Here is a 19,828-nt window from a genome sequence, read left to right on the forward strand (position 1 = left end):
GCAGGCTGCACTCTGCTATAAACAAGACAGAGGGGAGACCATCCATCTTTCACTTAGAGCAATTTCAGCAGCTAATTATGGAGGCTCCCGTCAAAGACTTGACGACTGCTACACCATGACATCCACGCCTTTTCAGTTTTTTTAAGTCGATATCGCCATAGAAGCAGCGCCGCGGGCATGCTGACGGGAAACGGCTCTCCATGGTTACCCGGCTCACTCCATGCCGCAGGGGAGATTCGCCGGCAGCGCCCAACACACTCGCCGGTGAAACACCGAGTCCCGCCTGATAATCTCCCCGGCGGAGTTTGTCTAGTTAATCTTGCGTGCGAGTAATTAAACATGCCGCAGCACCTGGAACGGCAGTCGTGTGAAATGTGTTTGCGGCCCCCTAGAGGCCAGTGCTATGTCGCTCCACCGCATTCCCGCAGAGCCAGCTAATCACGTGCATATCAGTCTCCAAAGACAGTTAGTGTTATAGCTTTATAACTTACATCCATGACATGAATGTCATGAAATTACGCCTGGATTTGAATAATAATTTATGCACCTCGTATGTTATTAGTAACATCAACAACAACCACAGCGGACAAGAAATTTTACCCCCCATTGGCACAGAATTAACATGCAAACTAACGTAAGATGAATGCAGCACACAGCCAGCTCCTCCCAGAATGCCGTGCGATGGTGGCCGGCCCCTCCCCCATCTCACCTTCCCGGAGTCCATCTCGTCCAGTCCCAGTTATCACGAAGCGTCTTTTGCCTCTTATCCATTTATTTCAGAAGCTGATGCCAGAGAGTCAATTAACGGCAGAATTTTCTTTAGCGGGATGTCCGCCGACTCGGTTAAAACTCGACGGTGCATAATTAATCCCCATCGGGCTTAATGACATGCGAAAAACAGGGCCTTTTAGTGAACACACAGCAGGAAAAGCCTTTCATTTACATGCACTAACCTTTACTGTATATTTTGTGTGCATAATCTAACCCAAATACATTTGATAAAAATAAAGTTGCACCGAAATTTTCCCAGTAACTTCGTTACCATGCTGTCATTCCCCCTACACACGGACACTCTATAAAATAAATATTCACAGAAAAATAATCCTCCTTCTGTAACTTAATGAGTTTTAAAACCTGAAAGGATAAGTCTGTGTAAACCTCCAGAATCCAAAATTTTGTAAAAAAAAAAAATTACCTATAACAACACATTAACACATATTCAAAATAACACATTTAAAAGCAAAATGATTTGGCAATTGTGAGTAGCACAATAAAAATATAGTTAAATAAACTTGCTTTTTCTGTTAAAGAATTAATAAAATATAACTAGATAGATGCACAGCAGGATGTCTCCAAATACTTCCATCCTGGCACAGAGGTATTCTGGGATTTACACCAACGCCGATGGCATCAGTGACTCATAGGTGTCTTACAAGGTATATTAACAGGGTGTTTGAACAAGCAATGAGGTTTAGGTACAGGAAAATGTGATGGCTGTTATTTGTGCCTCAAAAATAACTGGTCTACCGCTGGCAGCCCACATAACTCCCAGGACTCGTTGATTTTCGCAAACGCTGACCTCTGTCTTCTAACAGAATCATTTCTTGGGAAATATACACTCGGATGGAAACAGAGATAACAAGATATTCTCAATGACATCGTGAAGAAGAGCAAGACAGGGTACCGATATGGTACATAACCTGCTTTTAGTAAATCTTGCTTTTGACACTTTTGCGACTCTTTCCAAATATCCACAGTGGTATTCGACACTGCAAATTGACAGTACAAATATGCCGGATCAGGCTAGTGCACCATTTAACTTAACAAACTCTGCCGGGCTTCCACGCTTGGCTGTCGGGTGTTGACAGAGAGCCAACGTCGACGAGCTGGGCATGGACTCCTCAGGGACCCTCAAGGGGTCACCGCAGAAGGGATATTCATAGGAGACAGAGGACATCCTCGAAAACACACCGTCTGCCTGCCTGGGACCCGTCACCTCCCCACTGGCACCGGTGTGATATACTGCTGCTTTAAATCCCCTTACTGCTGATATGAAAAGCAGCAGTAGGTGACTGGTGAGAGAATAACGTTAAATCTCGCCGCAAGCGATGGTCCAACAGCGTAAGGTGACGGCGTAGAGGCTGCTGCTGCAGTCACAGTTATTTAAAGAGCACTCGTGCCCTGGGGACTCGCTGACCCAAACCCAATTTTGCCTCAAGGCATAAGGTGGTTTTGGTTCTACTGATTTATTCTGACACGTGTGTAGAGTAAGAAGCAGTCACACCGTACCCCCCCCCCCCCCCCCCGGAATAACTGCTGAAGGCTCTGATGTTATTGTAATCTTTTCATTTTACGAGGGGGCTTCAGCAATCTACCTGCTCGAGGAGGACGAGCAGGGTGCTGGGGACTACAGGGTCCCAGGGAGATTAGGATCTGAACACCTCCCCTCCTGATTGACCCTGTCTATCACATGACGGTTTGCCGAGTAAACAGCCCCACCTTCCGCTCTCTCCATCTTCATCCCAGCCCACATCTCCAGTCTCCTCCTCGAGTCTGCCGACGCGCAGACTCCCGATTCTGGAATTAATCCAAGCCAGTCCCAACATCTGGCATTCCTACTGGCGCCACACACGATGCAGGTGGGGCCACCGCGAGGGACAAAATACGGCCAAAGCAAAAGGAGCAGATTATGAGAAGCCCCACCCAACAGCACCACCCCCGGGGAGATCCCTTAGGGGATCAGGCTGTACTAGAGACATCCTAACTGAACTATGTATGAAAGTCCAAGAGCTACTTTGCTCGGGGGGAAGGTAATTGGGGCCCACAGCTGCGTTGTGATCTGCAGGTTATCTTTCCACACCACCTTTCCGACTCCACCCCCCCCCCCCCCCCCCCCCCCGATGTGGCCCGTTTGTGGTCCTTCCCAAAATCATCTCACTGTCACTGAATACTGATGGTCTCCAGATTCTCTTGGTCAATGCAATAATTCCTTGTTATCGCCCTCCTCCTCGGTGGACTCTCAGCGTGGGTCAGTCCGCTCTATGAGGAAAGAATCAGCTAAAGTTGCCCAAATGCTGCCAATTCTGCCGCCTTTTGATCCAGTGCTGGATGTTTCACTGGTACAGGCACCGATATCAAGGTGCGGAAGGAGGACTCCACTGCAGGCATCTGGCTAAAACCCTCATTTGGTCACCCAGTGAACCTGGATACTAGGTGCTGCTGGCACAGGCCAAAGCCATCCCCGCACCACCCAGGAGAAGCCGAGGGGGCAACTTCTCGATGCCCACACCAGATGAAGGTATGAAGATAGTAACGTAGCCATAACTCCCATCATGCACCTGCTACAAACCAAGGAAAGTCGTGCTCCTGACAATAATCCCACAGCTACTGTAATCTCAGACCCCCGGAAAATACAAATCTTTCAATCCTACTAGGTCCCCCTTGTACTACAGTGTAGTTACCAAAGTCTGATTGAGTCTATGCTGAATTCAGCACATCTGTTACTTTTTCTATCAGCCGACAAAGAACTAAACATGAAATATTAATCCTTTTTAAGATCAAGCCTGACAGCCAAAAACAATCGTGAACCAGGGACCTTATATTTCTTCCAGTAATATGATAAGATTTCTTAGGGGTTAATATTACCGTGGCAATTTTAAGCATTTAACCGGCTTTATTAAATCGACCGGTAATCAACCCAGTTAGACATGCCCTTTACCGGCTCCCCTGGGTACATCACAAGGCCGGATAAGAAGCATCTCTGGCACCTAAAGAGATTCGAACATGAGCCCAGGAGCCAGATTCCAGTCAAACTCAATGGCCTCTTCTGAGCATAATGGCTTCCCCACTTGACCTCCACAACCACAGTGCCTCTGTTCCATGTGTCCCTGCTCAGCCTCTGTGAATATGGTGCCTCTATTCCGTGTATTCCAGATCAGCCTCCATAACCACAGTGCCTCCGTTCCATGTGTCCCTGCTCAGCCTCTGTGAATATGGTGCCTCTGTTCTGTGTATCCCCGATCATCCTCCATGAATATGGTGCCTCTGCAACCATGGTGCCTCTGTTTTGTGTGTCTCCACTCAGTCTCCATATCTGCAGTGTCTCTATCGTATGCGTCCCCGCTCAAGCTGCAGTGCTTCTGCCGTGTGTGTCCCCACTCAGCCACTGCGACCGCAGTGTCTCTCTCTTGGCCTCTGCAACCACAGTGCTCTGCAGCATGTGTCCCAACTCAACGTCCATGACTGCGTTGCCTCTGTCCCATCCCCATGTGTCTCTACTCTCCATCCATGACCGCGGTTTACTCTGCCATGTGTGTAAAGGGACTCAAAAAGCAGTGAGATTACAAAGGTGCCCATCTGCAGCATGTCAGGAGTCACTGCATGTGGCCGTCGGGAGTGCCTCCTAGTGAGCTTGTGTGGTACTGCAGTGGGCCATTCCACTACCGCAACTAGAACTCTTTCCTAAACACCTGGCTTAACTGCCTATTTCAGCTCTTTATACGGACTGAAAAGATCAAATTAGTCAACCGCATTCAGAGGCCAACTGGGGCTGCAGACCCAGCATGCATGTTAAAGCAGCACTGCTCCTCCTTCCCTACATCCCCCTGAAACAGGAGCACAGAAACCAGCTTTTAGTACAGCTATTCCAAAATGGACCCAGAGTGTCACGCTCATGTCGCATCCTGGGCTTTTAAGGGGCTCCGGTAATTCAAAACAAACAAAAAGGACAGTAACAAAAGGTATTATAAAGGCATGAAAAGCAGCAGAAATGAAGCAGGCCTCTGGGAGGTGTAAAACAACAGCATAGAGGCCCGACGGCTACAGAAGGCTGCTGCTGAATTCGCTTTTGTGCTGGAAGCAAGACGAAGCAACAGAGAGAATGTAGCAGTGACTCTCTGCACGGCAATTATGGAGCAGGATAATATTATACATTAAAATGCAATTCATTACACTCCCACGGCACTGCCATCAAATGTCAGAAGCGTGGCGTGATACTGCTGGGAGGACAAACGGAGGCGTGCGAAGGCCCCCCCCCCCACCCCCAGGGACAGCCCTGGATACGGCTTCCAGCCCCTTGGCTGGAGAAATGGGGAATGTTGGGTACAAATTAATTAGCCGGAGCACTAATGTGGCGTGACTCGCGCTTCTGTCGCGGCTCAGAACGTGTCTCCGTGAACTTCATTCCGCACAGCACGCTGAGGGAGAGACGCTGGAGTCGGGAAGCACGCTCATATTTACCTAAAGAGCGCTTTAGGTGGGAAAAAAAAAAATCACAGCAGGCCTGCTGGCTATGTAAAAATACTCGCAAACAATAAAACGACAAATTGTTACATCTGGCCTCATCTTCACTGCAAAATCAACAGGCCAGTTGGTGAAGTCAGCCCAACGTGTGAAACCTCACGACAAACGGGCAGCACCAGAACTGGATGTCGTCCCTCCCCCATAAGCTGAGCCCCTTTTTCATCAGGGAACATAAACTCTAATAGAGACTTGGGGGGCGGGGGGGGGGGGTTAATCGGAGTGTTCACATGCTCTCCATAAAATAAACACTTTCATTTTCGGCACGAATGTCGAAATGGAAACGGTGTGACGGGGAAGATGGTGCAACCCCCCCCCGTCAGCTTTCGTACCGCCCTCACACTCATATATCCTCACCATTTACACGGTTCCACAATAATTTTCATATTTCCGCTTTACCATTAGACTGCAGTTCCTTTCTCACCTGCTTGGGGGCGCCGTCACATCAGCCGGCTCCGCAGTCGCAAGCCGCAGGATAGTTTCCATCTCGCCTGCAAATGCTCCCGGCCAACACCGGAGGAACAGCGATCAGAACGTGCTGCTTTCTATGTCCGTCTTCTTCCTCTTTTCTTCTCGCGGATACTAAGAGCTACCGTAAAACTGACATGTAGGTGCTCTCTTCTGCATGGCATAACATAAATGTCACGTTTTGATTTACATCGGTATCTTGTGAATAAGTATAGCGCCCTTCATACTGCAGCGTGCAGAGAAATCTACCATCACGCTAAAGACCTAAGAGTTAATTTCCTACGATTTATGGAGGAGACGAGCCCGCCACACAAAGTGATTAATGCAGTGCTGCTTATGACTCCCGTACTGCATCCGAGCCCGATCCACACTCCCGTCCTTTCGAATTCGCATCCATATCTGGCTAACTCAACGACAGCATGTCTCACGGAGACAAGGAACGTGGAGGAGACGTCACTCCAGCGAGCGGGATTCACTCCAGGGTGTCTGGGTGCTGAAAATGGTGCGGGGCGCACAGCTGCTGTCTGGGGTGTCGAAGCTCTCGATATGGTCAAGGGGCGCCGCTGGGCCTGAGCGTAAATGTGGGAAGGGGAACGGGTCCAAGCCACATTATGCAAACACGATTCATCGACTCCTCGGTCAACAGCCAAAAGTGAAGCTTTACAGTCATTTATTTTTTCTGAAAATATGACATTTAACCAAGGGAGTCGATATTATTCACGGCCGTGGGCTGTAGCTGCAGTTAGCGGCGGATCCACGGTGAGCTTCATATTTAACTTCTGCATAACTAAACCTGAGACGCGGGAAGGTCTCTACATCTGCAGGACCTCAGGACCCATCCTCATTCACGACCAAGTCCTCTCTACAGCTACATGACCTTCATAATACTTTTTTTCTACTCCAGATTTTGCTGGAGTAGAAAATCTACGGTCTTCATGATATGAAATTTTGAACAGATGAACAGATTCAACACTTATACAAAATACTAAGCATCCATCCATCCATTCAATTTCGGTAACGGCTTATCTTATTCAGGGTCGTGGGGGTCCGGGCGCAAGGCAGGGAACATCTCAGGATGAGGTGCCAACCCGACGCAGAGCACCGCCATACACCAGTCACTCGCCCATGCACGCCTAAAGGCAATCTGATAACTCCAGTTAACCTCAGCATGTTTTGGACTGTGGAGGGAAATCTGAGTACCTGGAGGAAACCCCACGATGACGCGGGGAGAACATGCAAACTCCACACACATGGAGCCGTGATGGAGACTCAAACCCAAGTCCCAGAGGTGCGGACGACAGTGCTAACCACTGCGCCAGTGTGCCGCATATTCTAAGCATCAAATACATAAATATATCGGTCTTTTAAACAAACAGTGACGTGCACATTTTTTGACCAGAAAAACACAGATTTCAAGCGATAAAATCATGGGCAGAGGTTTTACCTTTAAAAATATCCGAAGGCTTATTCTGGTGAGCACCTGGCACTTTCATGTAACACACAGCATTTTGAAGACATATTATCTAAGGAATAATGTCACAATAAAATAATATTAGGAATATATTATCCAGTAGGGGGCAGCACTGTAATCCCACACCTGCAGGTAGAAGGTTTGAACCCTGATGTGTGCGCATTCCTCTGAGCACTCTAATATCTATGCATATATCTACATATTATTGCACGTGACACTGCACATTCCGTCCAGGGCGTACCCCAGCCTTGTGCCCTGTACTGCCTGGGACTCGATCCAGGGCCTATATGACTCTGAATACAATATGTGGGTAGAATATTAGACAGTATTTTACCGTAAATAATAACCAACCTGATTCATTTGGTTCCAAAGGTATAAACATGAATGATGCTTAGATACAGAGCCGTTGAAATGTCTAATACCCACAAGTTCAGTTATAAAGAAATATTGTAACTACTACTCTTATGTAAGAGATGGACATTAGAACAGACCATGTGATTACAGATGGCTATCGCTGCAGTTTAAGAACGTGGTCCTACAGTATACAGCCTAAGATGGAGCCCACAAAATACCGCCAAGGGTTGATATAAAAAGGACAGCTTCAAAGGCTGCCTGTTACTGCGGCAGACACAAATTACAGCTGATGCAATATTACTGTAGTCACATTGTAATAAGAATTAGCCCGTGAGTCAGATGTGAGCATTTATTAAAGAACGATAAAGATGACAAGCAATGCAAATGACAGAATGTTAGTGTGAGTGTAGCTGAGTAACGATGACAGACTATACTCACAGGGGAGTAACTCGTAACCTGAACACAGCTCTCCAAGCAGTACGGTTTACCCCAGGCCCACCCCCTGCCACAAACACAAACTGGCTGTCCTCTGAAGAGCTTAACCGGGTGTGACACCAAGAGCTGCTCCAATTCAGACATTTACTGTAAACAATACAAAGTGTAAATATCATATTACAACCTTTCCTTGGTGAGGTGCGCCTCATTTTGACAGCTGTACTCTTTAAGCTGCTCTCACTCTCGACGCCAGGATGTCTTTGCAAGCACCTTTATAGCAGTACCTCCTTAAGAATTCAGCGCACTCTTTAATGGGAAGCTATCTGAAAGCACATCACTTTGGAAATGGAGATGAACACGGAAGACGAGGCTTAGAGGTGAAGTGGTTCAGGTCGCCGCAGCGCCCGTGCATCATTCTCAGCCCCCTCCTCCAAGCCCCCCCCCCCATTCCCCGCCCCCAAATCTGGTCAACCCTATTGGGATGTCCTCCATTTCCTACCCACAATGCACCGGTCACAATTCCGGCCAGCGCACAGAACCCAGGAGCAAGAAATTCACACACTATGGTGGGAGAGACGATGTTTCTTTGTCAGCGTCAAACTTAATGCCTCCTCCCCCCCCCCAGAGGAGAAGTGCTCCCCCTGCAGGAGTCTTCACCGGGACAAATATCTGTGACCAGATAACAACACAACATATTCGAACATGAGACTTTCCAAACCCTGGGCTCTGGGCATCATCCCATGCCAGACGACCAGGATAAGCAGTTAAAAGATGGACGGACAGATAGATGGATGGACGGACATACAAATGGAGGTACAACATACCAAGCAGAGGATAAAAAAAAAAAAAAAAAAACTCAGCCCACAGTCTCAAAGTGAAGGACTTCCTGTCTAAACACCCGAGTTCCTGATATCATCAACCAAATCAGGGAATCGATGAGGCAGCCAATTAGCAGCACTCAATGTTTCCTTTCCCGATGAAACAAAGTTCTTCACTGACACACTGTAGCCAGTGAATAAGGTCCTTCAGACCAGTGGACCATCCGGTTCATGAGACAAAAGACACATAAGTGAAACCGATCACCATGTACTCTCACCGTTCACTGAACATTATGTCACAGTATCAAGAGACTGAATAATATAGAGTATGGCGGAGAATAATCATATAAATATTTTAAAACATTTTGGCAAAACAACACTAACCACCAAGACACCTATACAAACAACACACTCCTAAAACAGTACAGTGGCTCAAAAAGAGTCCCAACCGTCACATTAAAGCATTAATCAATAGCCGAGTGGAGACTCATTTAAAATTATTAAATTATTCAGTGTGGTGGATACAGTCGAATGATAGAACAAGACACAAAAAGAGCTACAGACAGCTTCTCGCACTCTCTCTCTCATACACGCACACACACAGACACACACACACACATGGGTAAACATATCTTTATGGGGACCGTTCATTGATTTCTTTGGGAAAAATGCTAACGCTAACTATGACAATTTTAACCCCTACGCAGCCTTAACCATAAGTAACTACGAAAAGTACATTTGCATTTTTAGTTTTTTCATCACGTTGTGAGGACATTGTGTCCCCATAAGGTAAGGTATACCCACTCGCACACAAACACACACAGACACGTGCGCAAGACATCACATTACACTGAACTTAATACCTCTGGTCAAGAGCATGAACTGTGCTTAAAAATCATACTTTAATTTATAAAAGCGCTCAAAGCAGTACCACGTATGTCGTGCAAATGCAACTGTCACGTCACAAGCTGGCTACAGCCAGCTGGATTGAGAAGAGGCTTGGGCAGTACACTGAATTCTTTCATACTGTCCAGAGTGCACAGTGTTCTGAAAAGCAACATGCTCTTGGTGATAAAATATGTCAAGCAGGGAGGGGGCATCCCCCACAACAAAAATTCACCAAGAGGTACATTTCATCCCCCCCCCTCTCCCCCAAAATACACATTTTACTCCGTCATAGGAAACCAAGCTGAACACGCTCGGCAATTTTTATGATTGCTCCCTTTCACAATAATCTAGTCACGTTACACATCACTGTGATGTGTAGCACCGCTGCTTTCGCACAAGTGCTACATCCAATCAATCATTTTCAAAAAAAAGTGTGACGTGTTTTTGAGAAATTTAACAATGATGAGTGCGATGGAAAAACGCAAATAAGAACTGGTTACCAAAAAACATTCACCTTCCACTGTGTGGAAGTATTGCAGATTCCATGCATATCGTGTGATTCATCGATGAGCAATTTGTCGACACAAGTCCTGGCAAAACCACTAACTAAACTGACATTCTACTGATACATACGTTCTATGTGGCTATATTTGATTTTGGGTAAATTTTCAACTCCTTTTTCGCTTCATAATCATCTCAATGTATTGAAAATATGAATCACATCATGATATTCCTCTACTAGCCTGATGCCTCTTCACAATGTGCCATTTGCTTGACTTATACACTGCTTCGGAAAAAAAGCTTCTGCGAAATATCATTTACATATTTGAAAATTTTCCAATATCGTGCAGCTCTACCTCATCAGAAAACAGATTAAAAGTGTAGGGGCATGTGGTACAATGCGCTGTAAAGAAGAGATTCTAAATCCTTCCAGAATGTTAAAAGTCAGCAATAGTTTTTATGAATTCATTAAAGGAAGCAAAATCAATTATGCTACCAATTCCATATTATCGTAGCAAGTTTTAGACTGTTCTCTATTTATTTTTAGTAGCTATAGTGCTTTTCTGCTTTATTTTTTCATGGTGCTACCGAATAAGGCTACCGATATAAAGAGTTTATGAACCTGGTTATTAATTAGGTTGTAACACTTTGTAAATTAGTAATAGACAATTTTAAACAAGTTGTATCAACAGGTTTTCTGTTTATTAATGAGTTACTACCACTTACAAGTGGCAAAGGGGAGCCTTATTGTAAAGTGTACTTTCCAGGCTCTTTACAGTGGTTCTCCTGCTCACATAAGTATCCATGAGTTTATATTAATATGAGATGCTCATTACCGAAGAGAGGGATGGCCGTTTATACAAATACATAAATACAGAGAGGCGATTCAGCTCGGTGTTTAAATGGGCGGCCGGTGACACTCCAAGCGATCCGGTCCGGGGGTTAGGGGAGATCAGGACGGAGTTTATCCGAGAGGTAGAGGAGGCAGCCTTCATCTGACAGGAGGATGTCGGCCACAGGCAGTAATTAAGAGACAACCGCGGGGGGTCTTCTGCCTGTCCCCCGCCTCCCTGTTGGTGACAGCTTTACGAGAGCGGCAGCGGAAAGAGTGCAGCCCTGTGTGTCTGAAGCACTCAGGCACAAGGTGAGAGGGAGGGATGACGCACAGACACAGACGAAGGGTTACGGTAAGATCTCAGCAAAGGCTCCCAGCCTGCAGTGCTGCGTGACAAAGTGAGGAGATGAGAGCGAAGGAACCTACAACACACACCAACTTAAGGGACACTAACCGAGCAGGTAAATTCACTTTCAACCAGCCACACTGGATGCAGCTTTCCAGGGGACATGCCTGGAGCCCAGACCCTCTTCCCCCTCGAAACTGCGGGGCCTCACGGGGACGCTAACCAAATCTGCTGATTCACCAGCAGGGCGGCAGCAATGAACGACTGTGCCCAGCAGGCCGCCAGGAAGTTTACCCTACCGAGTTCGCCCAGGAAAGACGCAAAACATGCATCAAACTGAATATTCACGGCGTCCCTGACACTTCCTGCATTTCACAGAAGGCTGGAGGTCTTTGTGAGGGTGTAAAAATCACTCACTGCGTCTCCAGAGCCTGATTTTTATAACGTGTGGCAGCAGACTCCAGGAGACTAAGCAGCTGCATCGTTTATTTAGAGACAAACAACCAAGAAAATAAAATTTAAAAAGCACCTTCATACAGAGAAGTTCTTTTGTGAAGTCTTTAGAGCAGCCCAGTAGACTGTGTGGCCCCTGCTTTGTGCCCTGTTCTGCCTGGGACAGATTGCAATCCCCCAAAACACTGTAGCTGGATGGATATAATGAATAGCCCCCCCCACTAATGAGGGCCCCCAACTAATCTTGTTTAAAAAGAATTTAAACCCAAGCTGTTATAAGAGGGTTGGTCATGTACCTCCTCTACAAATTACTGAACAAAAATGAGTTTGAGGGTTTATTCACAATGGACACAGTTTCCAAGGAGACCATTTTATCTGGTTAGATGATACAGGCCATGGTCAGAAAGTTCCCTCAGTGGAAATGAACCGAAGGTTACAGCACGTGTGCATAACGTGGAACAGACAGCAGCCTCGGCCGACGACACAGTGGGAATACCGTGTTCCGGGTCAGTATCCCATCCGCAGAAACGTCACCACCTCCGTAGCTTCCGGACATCAGATCATATTTAAAACTACTACCATGACTCCTAGAAAAGTGTGCTGTGAACCTATGGGTTCATGGTTCAGCCGGTCAATTCATGGCTCTCCGCAGCCATCACACACACACACACACACACACACACACACACACACACGCACAGCACGATGGTAGATGGCCCAGGATATTTTTCCCAACAGAATTCCAGGAAAATGAGCAGGAGCCTAGATCCCCCTCAGATGGATTTACCACTGAAGTCACCCGTATCTCTTTAGATACCAGAGTCATGCATTTCCTGCAGTAGGTGCAGCAAAGCAGCCTGACATGCGGCGTCCAGCAGAAAAATACAGGAGGACACAGTGAACCTAAAGAGATCAGGCGCGGACGCCCCAGCATACAAATTGGCTGCTTTCTTCACCAGCTGAGATTTCCGCTATCGGGCGCAGTTGCTGCTCTGCCTCGCATTTCCTATCATCACACTGTGGTGCTGAAGCGCCGATCGGCATCTTTTTAATATAACAAGTAGAAAGAAGGTGCGCATCTAGTTACGACAGTGTAACTTGTGAGTCTCCGTGTGACTCTGCTTCTTGATGTTTTTGCAAATTGAGGCAACTGAATCATAGATTTATTTATTTTTTTGTCCTTCATACTTTTCGGAGGAATAAAGAAAAACTTGATTAGACTATTGTCGAGTCGCCTAAATGCAGAAACTGTGGCTAATCCGGGCAGCCCCAACACTGCAGCCTGCCTTTTATCCAAGCCCCCATTCAGCGGACACGGGAGATTCCCACGAAGCTGTAACCCCCCCACCCCCATACACACACTCTCATATCCACCCCCGTTCCCAGCACTTTAGCACAATGAGAGCCCATAGATCAGAGCCGCAGGACCCGCCGGGCGCACGCCTGCTCCCGCTTTTCGGCTCCCCGCAGACTGGCAGCTATAACCGGGCTGATAGGCGCCCTGCCTGCATATCAGGAAAAGACTGACCATAAGACCCCAACCCAAGCAGACCCGACAGAGCCGTCAGCTACCCCGCAGCGGCTATAAGCTGATTTACAGAAACCTCGTATTCATTTCCCGAATCATCGCTGCAGTGCCGCTTTAACTGGATCCACAGCGCGGTGAATCGCCGCAAACCCACGCAATCACCAGCAACTGTTAGCTATTTCTTTTTAACAAAATTACCAAACTGATGATTTATACTGATTACTAATATATACTACATATGCAATTAACTAATAAACTTGGCACAGTTTCCCTGTTTATCCCCTCTCCCATTAAAATACCAGTTACGCCAGGGGGCAAAGGCGGATTATCGTCCACCGTGCATCAGTTTGAAAATATGTTACAAGCACGAAACATAATACAGCGATAACGTAGGTTATAAACTAAACTAAATGTTAAGCGGAAAAATACACTGTCACCTGTTTTCCACTTGGAGCTGATCTACCCGTATCTGCAAAAATGTCGACCGGGTCGCCTGTAATATACACACCACCCTTTTCTGCCGTATTTCCACGAATAAATAAATGATAGACATGATAAAAATGCCGCGGCCACGCACTGGTTTACCTGTTTAAAGGTAAACTGGTCAGCATCAAGCTGGGTCCGATGTTCCTCATAAATGCAGCTCCGCATTGCAATCCGTGGGTAACAACTACACATCAGGAAGGTTCTCAACTCGTTCGACACGGAAAGTGTAAAAGAAGGTCTTAAATGCATCTTAAAGAAAATGCACTTGCAGGAATCACGCGACATATGCAGCCGTGGAAAACGTTCCGCGGATCGATGCATGTGATTTGCACGGAGCGGAAACGTTTCGCGGACCCGTGCATGCGATCGGCACCGCGCTGCACTTCCAGAGGCACTTGCTGCTCTTACCTTCCCGCTGATGTGAGAAAGCGATGCTCCGGCACTTGTCATAGTGGGAACCCAATTAACCCCCGATGGCGATGGCTACACAGGTCCATGACTGCTCTCAAAGCAAAGGTACCATCCCAGAAGTAAGTGAAGAGAGCCCGTACTACATCCTTTCTCGGCCAGGCTTTCTCACACTCTCGGCCGGCTGCCCCTCTCTCCAGGCTGGCCGACACCTCCGCCAAGGCAGCCAATACCGCGCCAGCCAGCGGTTAACTCTTCCCTGGTCTCGCTGACCTGGTTTATAAATACGGGAGCGGGAGGGTACACAGGGGGTCCTGGATCGGAAATACAAATGGGAACGTTAAGGTGAAGAAGAACTTTTGATACGCGCTGCTTGTTATTTACATAAGGAAAACGTGATCGGTATATAAACCCACATATGAGGACTGTACTTTATACTGCATGGGAGAAGGATACATGCATAAATGTGTGTGTGTGTGTGTGTGTGTGTGTGTGTGTGTAACAGAACAAATCATACTCAGTAATTACAGCAGACCATTTTCAAACAAATGTTCCACATCATCCATCCATCCATTTTCCAAACCGCTTATCCTACTGGGTCGCAGGGGGTCCGGAGCCTATCCCGGAATCAATGGGCACGAGGCAGGGAACAACCCAGGATGGGGGGCCAGCCCATCGCAGGGCACACTCACACACCATTCACTCACGCATGCACACCTACGGGCAATTTAGCAACTCCAATTAGCCTCAGCATGTTTTTGGACTGTGGGAGGAAACCGGAGTACCCGGAGAAAACCCCACGACGACATGGGGAGAACATGCAAACTCCGCACACATGTGACCCAGGTGGAGATTCAAATCCAGGTCCCAGAGGTGTGAGGCAACAGTGCTAACCACTGCACCACCATGCCGCCCCCTGTTCCACATCATATTAATTTAAATTACATTAATAATACTGAGAAAGGCCAATTAATTCTGTGGGAACCTACCTCACTCCACCAGCTGCCCTGATCTACAGATGCACTGGCAAATCCTGGCATCCTGATATGGGGAAGTTGCCCATGACCAGAGGTGGAAAGTTCAGGTTCAGAAAGTATAAATCCAGACCGGGATTTTGTTTCAATCAACCAGTTGAGTACTCTGTGACTCTTTATGTTCAGCTGGTTGGTTGAAACAAAACCCTGGTCTGGATTTGTACTTTCTGAACCTGAACTTTCCACCTCTGGCTACCTCCTCGATAAATTTTAACATGGCCACCCTTACCCCTCCCCACCCCCGCAGTCATCAAGCTTGGCAGGGGGGCACCAGTGCTGGAGGTTTCCTAGGGTATCACATGGGCTTTGACAGCTACTGTACAGAAGGGATCCACATCTTCTGACGTGATCGAGAGCAGCTGAGATACAGCAAAGGTACAGTGGATTCAGTCTTTCACACCCTGTTACCAGTTTCTTGAGGTCAGATTCAAATGACAGTTAACTGCCATGGACCTGATGTTAGTCGTGGATGACAATCAAAGATAAAAAACACACATGACCACAAAACAGCACCTGGAGGCAAATTCAGCAAATCCATCGCCTCCAGACTCCCACTCTGCCCAGATCTCTAAGCTAGGCTAACTGATAAGGTGGAGATACATGAATGGCTAGGTGGCCCTGTCTTGCAGTTGAATGAGCTTGATATCTCCTCAGAAAGCCATGCTTCACACTGTTCCTTGGTGCTTCCAGCATAAACATCATGTCTGACTGGCACACTTTGTTTACGCAGGGATGTATCTTCTGCTGTCGACCCCCTCCTCCGCAACGCACCCAAGTACGAATGAAGGAGAGACAAAACACGGCCTGTCAGAGGGGTGCAGATGCCCTGATCTCCTGTAAGGTTTCCTGAAATCCTGCATTATGCAGCTTTGATGTTTATGCTCCAAATTCCCCGGAGAATTAGGACAGCCTAATGACATCTCCCATGCTGACTGTCAGAACTGCCCCTCTGATGATCCCTTTGACTGCTGGATGTCACTCAATCTCAGGATAGACTTGAGTAACAGCTTGTCAGAAAGACTGCCCTGGATTCAAGACATCTAGCATTGTGTTTATATTCAAGACTGTCTTACTGGTTTGCAGGTCAAAAAAACAATTTTTACTATCTTGTAGCAATACTAAAACCGAGAGAAAATTGTCCACGTTTTAGATATACCTGTATAAGGCTATATATCAGTATGCTGTCCTGGATAATTAAGAATAAGCATGCTTGTTATGTTTTTTAATTGAATTCTCCTGTTATCATTTGAAACTGTCACAGCCCTGTAATGAAAAATACTGAGCAGCTCATTACTTACTATGACCAGCTCATGAGGGAGGAATTATTGCAAGGTCACCAGACATCAATGATGTGAAAAAACAGCACAGTTCTTCATACAAAGGATTGCCGTCGCCCTTCCTCTTCTGATGGCAGGACACTTGGTTATGTTGTTACTGCATGATTCTCATGTCGCTGGTTGAGTTGTATTCCCAGTCCATTTTTGGGAATCCCAATAAATCAGATGGCCTTCTTTGCATTTAGCTGTGAGATCTGGATATGAAGTGGATTTTTTCTGTTGCCATTTCTGTCTGCTTGAAAGTATTCACTGGTTGGAGGACGATGCTGGACACGGATACGAACCAAGATGACGAGAAAGGACTCTACAGATACAAATATGAAAGGGCCAGGTTTTGTCACACTGGTGACACTGAGCAACCGAAAAAAAAAGTTACTTGGAACTTCACATATATTCTTTTTAAATCTGATCATGATTGCTGCTTTTAAAAATTATGGCCCTAGACACTAGAAGGCAATACTAATGCATTATGCAGAAAGGCAGATTCAACACATCTAATCAACACATTAGATGAGTGTAACGGTCTCTCGACACAGCATAGAAAGAGTGCAAAAGCAGTGGCATTACTTTAAACTGTATGATGCCTGTGTTTCCATTGTTATACTCTTCCCCTAATTGCATTGTGATCTTACAAATTTGAGAATTTACTGGGTGGATCAATATAGCTTGTTCAGCTATTCCATTGTGTTATCCCTGCACACGGTACTATTTTAGTCTTATTGTGTACTTTCATCCATATTTATGGGGGTAAACATTTAACAGTAACGTCCCAGCAACAAACGCGAGAATCATATATGATTTTTGTTTGATTAATTAGACTAAATACTTTTATGATTATCAGATGCCCCAGTGTTTGCTCTTAAAATTTAACATAACATGATAAGGAATATGTGCAACAGAAGGGATGAAGACCAGTCTTCAAAGGAGCAATAAATTGTTAATTGGTGTAATTAGGATTTGGTTTTTCATGTGATGGGACATTTTTCTTACCAGACATTGTGACATTCTTATTACTTATTATTTGACACTGAAGTTCTTGCGTGTGTGAATTGGTGAATTGATCAATGAAGATATTTCAACATGGACACTGAAATGGCAGCTATTCAAATTGAACCCCTCAACCATTTTAGAGTTCACTTTTAGTAGAATATTTTGACAATAGTTTTCAGAATTGCACTTTCATTTCATAGCAGGTAACCTTAATGCGCCTTGAAACCTCTTAGGGATAGATCTACAATGTGCAAGCTATGAAAATGTTCAAAAGCTTCCATGACGGAGATGTTGAAATATCACAGCGATGTCTGTGACACAGAAATCAGGCGAGAGCATGGACAGTCCTGCAAAAATCTGCTCAGAGATGTGATTCACTTAAACATCGGACACATTCATTTTATTTTTAACAAAAGCTAGTTCTGTTGGAGGCAGCCCCCTACACTGAAAATTCCACACACCTCGTTCAAAATTAGCTCTCCACAAACGTAACCGTTTAAATAAATGGCAAGCAACTGGCTGCAAAGACTACCGACTATTTAATGCTAATTTAAATATCTGTTTTTAAAAACATCTGTTCACCAAGCGTGGTTCTTTCGAGTTCATTGAGTTTTGATCTTGCTGTGTGTCTGCTCCCCTCTTGTAGGACATGCAGTGGAGAAAACAGAATTTGCAACATTACAGCACAGTAAAAGTTTTTTATAATCAATTATTTAATAACACATTTTTTATGCATGTTGCTCTCATCCATTTTTAAATTGGTGATTATGCACTGCCTCCCTTTTCTAATAAGCTGAACCTTCGAGTTCCACCACAAGTTAGGTAAGACTAGTTAAAGGTTTAGATGATAAACTAAATCTCATAACTGACGTAACGATTTTCTCAGGTGAAGCTGTATGTCAGAATGGCGTTTGATACGTAGGCAACCTTTAAAGAATAATTTCTTTCATTGGTGATGGTCTTCAAGCAGACACAATTATCCCCTGATTAATTTTGTGTGTAGAAGAAAACTTGGGCCAGTGTCATTATGTAATTTAATTGGAACAATCATGAACCAACTTCTGTTGTATTATTCATATGCAGACACTGAACAAAATTGCCAACAAAAGTCATTAAATGTTACAGCGCTGTCATCGTTCTTGGGCAAATTTACACCAGTCAGGAAGACCCCAGAGGTGTGTGAGCATGTCAAACTCCACTCAACTGTCTGTTCAAAGATTTTACTGGGTCTTTTTCATATCTGCGTCCTTGCTGTTTTCAGAAATAACATATGTAATGCATCAAATGCAAAACGCCAGGCTAACCTCAATTTCACCACGGCTGGTTTCCATTTCAATGGTTCTCAAGCAAGAGGAAATCACCTTGGGAAATAATGAGATGAGAACCCAGAGAAGGGCTTGTCACGTTTCGCCCGAGATCGCCTGAAAATCCTCTCACAGCCTCGCTTACAAGTCATCACTGTTTAAAAGGTATCTGTTCGACGAAGATGCGATTGTCGCCTTAAACCGTAGCACAGTGATTATTAAACAGGCCCTCGGCTGAAAATCTGAGAGCAATTAGAGAGATGGGCAGGAACGGAACCTGGCAAATTCCGTTTAGCTGAGGTAAATATGTTCGGTGGCTGTCTCTAAGCGTGAAACGTTGTCTAGGGAGCAGTCTTATGAGACCAAACCAACTCCTCACATTCACCGCCGATTTTCATTTGTTTACAAACAGAGGTGCATTTTTTCGCAATTTCAAGATGGCAGGAAAAGGGCTGCATTGTAAGAGGATTTTCTGGCAAAACACGGTGTCAGACCGCAGAATGTGCTCATTAAATATGGTGCAAAGAAGGGGAATATGGCGAAAGTGGCCTAGAGCAAACTGTTTGCCATTAATTAGGGTTCCAGATCTCTCACTCTGATTCATTTAAATTAATTAAGTTATTCAGCACTCTGAATCAAGCGTACTGGGCATTATGCATGAAGGTATAGGCTAATATCAAATGCTTATGCAGCCAGGCCAGAGGGAGGTACTGGGAGCTCTCTAAATGATCAGTGAACTGTAAGCTCACAACTTTCCTTCGTATGAGAAAAACTGGAGATTGTTTAATGATATATTCTTCAGTCACCATGTATTAAATTAGCAGTCTCACATGCTCAAGTGAAATAAAGGTTTTCTGTTCAAAACATGATTTTT

The 19,828-nt window shown here is 45.6% G+C and overlaps 1 protein-coding gene across 3 annotated transcripts in view; it reads right to left on the reverse strand.

Moving 5' to 3' along the window:
* LOC125708317 (disabled homolog 1-like) overlaps positions 1–14,653 on the reverse strand; it is a 93,322-nt gene extending 78,669 nt beyond the window's left edge. The window contains exon 1 of one of the 3 annotated variants that reach the window (XM_048975764.1): positions 14,290–14,653. The gene's annotated coding sequence lies outside the window, so the exon portion shown is untranslated. Of the gene's footprint in view, positions 1–5,722; positions 6,186–14,289 lie in introns of those variants that run through there. The other 2 variants (XM_048975766.1, XM_048975765.1) reach the window with 2 other exon arrangements.
* Positions 14,654–19,828: the final 5,175 nt, after the last annotated feature.

The sequence above is a fragment of the Brienomyrus brachyistius genome, chromosome 15 (assembly GCF_023856365.1).
Source record: "Brienomyrus brachyistius isolate T26 chromosome 15, BBRACH_0.4, whole genome shotgun sequence".
Classification (NCBI taxonomy): domain Eukaryota; kingdom Metazoa; phylum Chordata; class Actinopteri; order Osteoglossiformes; family Mormyridae; genus Brienomyrus; species Brienomyrus brachyistius.